Source organism: Miniopterus natalensis, chromosome 1 (assembly GCF_054644295.1).
Source record: "Miniopterus natalensis isolate mMinNat1 chromosome 1, mMinNat1.hap1, whole genome shotgun sequence".
Lineage (NCBI taxonomy): Eukaryota > Metazoa > Chordata > Mammalia > Chiroptera > Miniopteridae > Miniopterus > Miniopterus natalensis.
Window position 1 is genome coordinate 85,611,610 of NC_142081.1, and position 6,927 is coordinate 85,618,536.

The window sequence follows — 6,927 nt, forward strand, 5'->3', positions numbered from 1 at the left end:
GTCCTTTATCACATAAATGGCATTTTCCTGCACATCTAAATGTAAAAAGCCCCCCAGGGATACTGCCCTTTTGTGTTCCTCTTCAATCCATGTGAATATGATTTGTGAAATTAAAATTATGGACAAATCTCAGGCATCATTTTTATTATAATTATCAAAAACTTCCTGTGCTCATAGGCAATAAAAATAGACCTCTTGAACCTAACTATTTTTAAGAAAAGAAATTTCTTTTGGTTATTATTATCCTTGTCTACTAATTGAATCTTTTTTTTTTTTCTGAATTTTTCATATTCTGATCATCATTAAATGAAAATTCTCAAAGGAATTCTCTAATATTGCCCACAAGGCCAAATTTTTATGGTTCATTGGAAAATCATATTGTACAAAGCTGACTGGGTTGTTGTGATATTATCCAAAACCTCCAAGGTATGACATTTAGACTGATGGGTAAACAGGTGAGTGCTAGTGCTGGGATAAAGTTCCTGCCTTCAAAGAACCGAATTTCAAAAGAAAACAAAGAGATCATTTTTGTGTGAAATCTCTCTTCCTCCATTTTTGTTCACTTTCTTATTTATTTTGTTGTTTTTTACATTCTGACCCCCCCTCCCCATTTATTTTCATCTATGGTGAGGAGTTTTGTATTAATTGCTCTTCCTTTTTGTCTCCATTCCACCAAGTCAGGCCAGATTTCTAATTTGGAAGTGACGTTCCAGAAAGACTCAAATTGAAAAATTAAGGAACTGGAGAAGAATTTTCATTTCACTGCTCCTTTATCTTATTAATAATGTATTAAAAAGAATCCTATGATTGTGTCCCCAGAAATTTCTATAACCACTGCAGAGCGTAATTTGGCAATGAATAAACAGTTTAAATTTGTTGCACTTTGAACCACGAAAAATTACAGGAATGTGTCTGGAAGGATATTCATCAATCATACATAGCATTATTCATTAAACAAAAAATATAGGAACAACTTAAAGAGGATATCATTCAAAAAATGAACAAAGGAATTCTAGGTAGTCATTAAAGGTAATGACAATGTTATGTAAAGATTCTCATAATATAAGAGAAAATATATAACAAAAACATGTAGTAAAATTTCCCTTTTATTAAATTGTGTGTGCATTTTAAAAAGTCCATAAGAATAGTTATCACTGGGAAGTAGATTGTGAAATAGTTTTGAAAACTATTTTTTCATGCTGTCTAAATATTTTATCACACACATTTATTATTTCTCACTTGGTGAAATAAAGCACTAACTTTGATACAAGAGTTTTGCAAAGTCCATGACAGGGCACCTTTCCAAGCCTCAGAGGGAGTGAAGGAAACAGGAAATCTAAACCTGCTTATAAGAAACATTCAGTCATTTGTCTTCATTTTACCAAGCAGCTGAGACCCACACAGGCCACTATGGTGCACCCATTCTGCAAGAGAAGATGCGTCAACATCTTTGATTCAATACCCGGAAGGATGTGAGGAACCCAGGCCCTGAGAATGGTGGTGCCTGCATTGCAAGTCATACAACACCCATGTGAGACCAAGGTCATGGGCTAGCCTAGAGCATTACCTAAAATGCTGAGTTCCACTCAAGGCTAGAGAGGCCCTAAGAACCACTGGTGAGCAGGTTGACCTGTTCTCCGTTTGTTCTGGCCTTGCCCATCAGTTTTGATGCTGGCTTCCAAACATGCTCTAGCACAAACTCTGTCTGTCAGGGACAGACAGTGCAGGCTTTACTGCTGTAAATATTCTGGGCATGCTAGACAGTACTTTCAAAACAAAACAAAACTTGATTTAAAATAATAAACCTTCCATTGATGTTGATAATGAAGGAGATGTATTCCAAAATTATTGCCTAATTTTGGAATCTTAAAAGTAATTCTTTGCATGTGGGACCAGTTATTTTATAATAAATAAATGATTTGAGCTACTTCTCCTTAGACTTCATAACAAGATTTTTTGTTTTGGGATTTGTTTTAATAACAGTAGCATGACTCAATTGCCTCATATTTCCCAGCCAGCAGGAAGGAGTCTCTGACTAAATCTGGGTACAACTTGTGGGAGCAACTTGCTGGTCACATCAGTTCCAGACACGCCTCTCATTCCCAACCTTTTGGTTTCCTCAACCTTGTAGATCATTACAGATGTTCATTTCTTCCAGGTTTGTAATTCTAAGGTCTTTTGCCTCCAATCACCTTAGCAGAATAGAGAGAATAGCATCAAGTTTCTAGACCAAAGAGATTGTCAACAAAAATACAAAGTTGCTGCCTGAAAGACCTTTGTGGAAGAAACTGACCTCTTAGGGGGTAGCTGGGCCAGTTTTTAGTTGAAGGGTGAGAAAGTAAGATGAGCACACAGTGATTAAATTAGGAGTGGGACAGATGACCCTCCAGCTTGACCTAGAACTAGATGTTGGTCACACTGGGGTAGAGGGTGAATAGGAGAGTAAACTTTTGTGAGCACTTCCTATGTATAAGATGCGTTATTTGTGTTATAAGAGCTAACACCTACTGAGCACCTGTCATATGCCGGGGCTGTGTCTAGTGCTTTATATTTGCAATCCATTGAGTCAAGCCACAGTCCCATGCAAATAGGACAATTATACCCATTTAACAGAAGAGAAAACTGAAACTTAGAGGTCACACAGCTATAAGTCATGGAACCAAAACAGCAACATAAGTCTAACCCCAGACCTGAGCTCTTGACCATTAACTCAACTACAAAGTCTCTCAGTCACTCTTCTGAGTAGGAAACCAAGTCTGAGGGGCATAAGTAATTTGCCCAGAGTCACATGGCTAATAAACAGCAGAGTGAGGAGTTGAAAACAAATTTGTCTCACACCAAAGCATATGATTCTTCAACTACCAGTGATGCTTCTCCAGATTCTGGCAATGAAGGATGATTCTGGGTCCACTTAGCAGTGTGGTTGATTGGTCTCCATTTGGAGACTTAGTAACTGGATCCAGCCTTAAACCCAAAATATGGCTGAGAAGAAAAAAAAAAAGTATGGGTCTATGTGACCAATAAACCACCCATATAGCCAATAAGACAGTTTTAGACTAAATTTAAAGATCTAGGGATACATGTTGTAACTTCTATGCTATTTCCTTTTGAATTTTGTTTTGTTTTCTAAAATGCATCTTTATGTTGCTGACTTCACCAGCATCAGTGCCAACAAGAAGGGAGCAAATTACTGGGCCAGGAGTCAGCAAAAGGTCCAGGCCTGAATACAAATCAGAAGTAAATATACTTTTAGCTTATCTGCTTTTGCTGAAAGGACCTCCCCCCCCCCCCCCTTTGTGAAAACAGCTCTCAGGCACCTTGGCCAGCTTGAGAATATAACTGATATCAATTACATGGGCACCCCAAATTGTAATGGTGACGTGTGTTCGTGTGTAGCTTTGTCAGACCTCATCTCCAAGTCTCTCCAGTTACTCTGTGGCCTTGTATTTGCTATGTGTCAGATATTCTCACCTAGTCACTGTTGCCTTTGGCCTCACTTTTCCTCTCCTTGTTTGGCTCCTGACGATGATGTTCACTGTTCTCATCTTCACTAAGGAAACATCAACCCTACTACTGAGAAGACACCTCTCTTGAGAGTAGAAAAGTCTGCTCCCATGCTTCTCCTTTCCAAGACTTTCTGCCTCTTGATCTTTGGTGGGCTTGGTGGAGAGGTCCAGAGAATGGCTCACTTTCCAATGTCTTGCTACACTTTGTCACCAGGGTTCCCAGGAGCTTGTGCGCAGCGTCTACACAGGTTCTCAAGAAAGCAGTTCCTTCAGCCACTGGCCTTCACCTCTAGCTGGGTGAAGGGCAGAACCCCTGCTATCATCCATTATTTCTGCCCGTTCTATCTCTTGTGCATTCTACAGGCAAAAACTCTGTCTTCCTTCTGCTGGCATGAAACAAACGCTTCCATCCTGCTTAACAAGAGAAAATGTTGAGGGTGTATGTGGTCAGTAGCTTCTGAGAGGGCAATCCCTCTCCTGGCACTCATGCCCTTGTGTCATCTCCTCTCCCTGAGTGAGGGCTAGACCTAGTGTTTGATTTTGATAACTAGAATATGAAAAACATGATGGATGTTACTTCTGCAATTAGTTTACACTATGGACTGAATGCTTGTGTCCTCCCCTTAAATTCATAGGTTGGATTCTAATGCACGATGTGATGTTGTTTGGAATTGGGGCCTTTAGGAGGTTATCATATTATTGGGATGAATGCCCTAATAAAAAGGGCTGAGAATGATCCATTGTCCCTTCCACCTCATGAGGACACACTGAGAAGATAGCCACCAGTGAGAATCTGGGCCTTCACTGGACACTGAACCTGCCAGCACCTTGATCTAGGACTTCTAGCTTCCAGAACTGTGAAGAAATAAATGTTTGTTGTTCATAAGTACCTAGTCTAAGATATTTTGTTACAGTAGCCCAAATGGACTAAAGTTACAAAAGACTGTGAGTTCCATCTTCTATGCCCTCTCTCTTTCTGCCTCCGGCTCACTCTGATGAGGCTAGCTGCCATGTTAGGAGCTGCCCTGTGGAGAGGCCCAACTGGCAAAAGACCTGAGAGAGGTCTCCAGCCATAGCTCAGGAGGAACTAAATCCTGCCAACAGCCACTCAGAAGCGAATCCTTCCCAGTTGAGCCTTGAGATGACTGCAGCCTGGGGAGAGGACCCAGCTAAACCACACTTGAATCTCTGAACCACAGATCTGTGAGAGAATAACTGGTGTTTTTGTTGTTGTTTTAAGACACTAAGTTTTGGGATAATGTCTTACTCAGCAATATATAACTAATACATAGAGGAAGTAAATCTTCTCTCAGACTCATTAAACTTAGTTTTTAAGTCAAATTCTTTTGGAAAAATTTCAACTGTGTGTGACTGAGCTGGCAGGAGAGGGGGTTTCCCATGCCAGGGCAAGTGTAACTGAGTTTATGGGGGATGCTCTTAGGATTTCTATCTCGTAAACTGCAATGGAAGCCTGAAGTTAGGGCTGAGAAGGAGCTGACCGATTGTGTAATGAACAAATCTGTCGACCCCTTCCTCCAAGATTTTACCTTCTTGAGAATGCTTGACAGAGATCTTGTTTTAAGTCCACAAAAAAGCTTCAAGTTGAAGGGAAAGATGGAGCTCTCTTGATCCACTTAGTTATATGCCAGATCATAGCACACTGATATTGATAAAACATGTTTTGAGAATTTGCTCTATGCCAGAAACTTCTGCAGTATCTGACACAGAGCAGGCACACAGTAATACTTGTTGACTAATGTAGTAGTATTAATAGATACTTATTTCATGAGCCCTCTTTTGCCAGGTACTATATCAAGTGATTTAGGTTCTTTTTCTTATTAATCTTCACACCCACCCTAAGAGGGATGTATTGCTATTCCCATTTTGCAAGTGGATAAAACTAAATACAGAGTATTACAGTGGCTTTTTCAAGGTCACACCAAGCCCATAAGAGTAAAAATAAGACACAGGATTCTGGCTCCACTACTGTTTCCAGCAGAGATAACCAGTGCTCTTGCCATGCATTCTGGTCACAGGTGGGAGGGTTGTGGAAGGGAAGGAGCCATTCTGGGAACTGCCCAGAACAGCATAAAAGCTGAACCTGTTTAAGTCCTGGTGGTCTGGCTCCTACTCTTTGACCTTGACAACTTACAAAGCTTGCTAAGGATCTCCATGTCTGCCTCAGTACTCCAAGCAACATGCTGCTGTGTTCTGCAGGACTTTTACCTCTTGAACAGATTCCATCTGGTGTGCTTCAAAAGAGAATTCCTCTCACTCCTCCAATCCCAAAGGTCATTTGGCCCTTGAGATAAGGACATACCAGTCACCAGCATCAGGATTACTGAGAAATCTCAATTACTTCAGGTCCTATCTACACCAGTTTCCCATGTCCAATATATCTCGAAACACATTTAGGAAACTGAAAAACAAAAACACCTTTTTGAGATAAGAAATATTTCAGAAGGAGCCTAAAAGTGAAGTACAATCATGTTCAGCATATGCCTACATTTCAGCCTGAATTTTGTCTGAAAAGCACTAGCTGCATGATGTCAGGCAAGAAGTGACTTTAACCTCTAAGTCTCCATTCATTCATCTATAACCACACTGTCCAATATGATGGACACTGAAAGGTTCTGTAGGTAGAAAATAGACATTGAACTTCAAAGATTAAGTCCAAAAAAAGTGAAATCATATCATTAATAATATCTCATCATGAATTACATATCATTAATATATTATTGTTAATAATTTTCATATTGATTATATGAAAAATTATAATATTTTGGATATATTGTGTTAGATAAAGTATATTATTAAAAATTTTTAATAATACAATCATGATCTGAATTTAGTCAGACTGCCCTCATGTACTTAATAAAAAATGATCCTGGATTGAAAAGAAACTCACTGGGGCCCAGGAAAATGCTACACCCCTGTGCAAATGATGGACGGGTCATTCCATAGAGGGAAACCTGGGATCAGGGTGGGGGACTAGGAGTCTTTTGAGCATATTTAAATTTCTGAATTCTTTATGAATTCACCACCAAGTTCATTACTTGTTTGTTACTCTCTAGACAGAAGGGATTAAATCTCCAGTGGAGAGATAGATCAAAGGCAGTTAAAGTTGGTCAGTGGCATGCCAGATAAATATTATTTCATGTCTCAAACAAATCTTTTGGCTGCCTGGGCAAGGCATGTTGATAAGGGACTTTTATGTCTCTTCTCTCCACTCCCTGTTACCCCAGTCCTGGTAACCTCTTCTTTGTAGTTCTCGGAGAGACCCCTTATGATATTTTAATAACAAAAGACTGAGGCAATCATCTTTGCAGGAAGACTTCAGAATCCAGGCAGAATCGAGATGAGTTTCATGTTCCCTGCTTGCCCTGTTAACCACTGGGAGGATTGGATGTTTGGTGTGTTG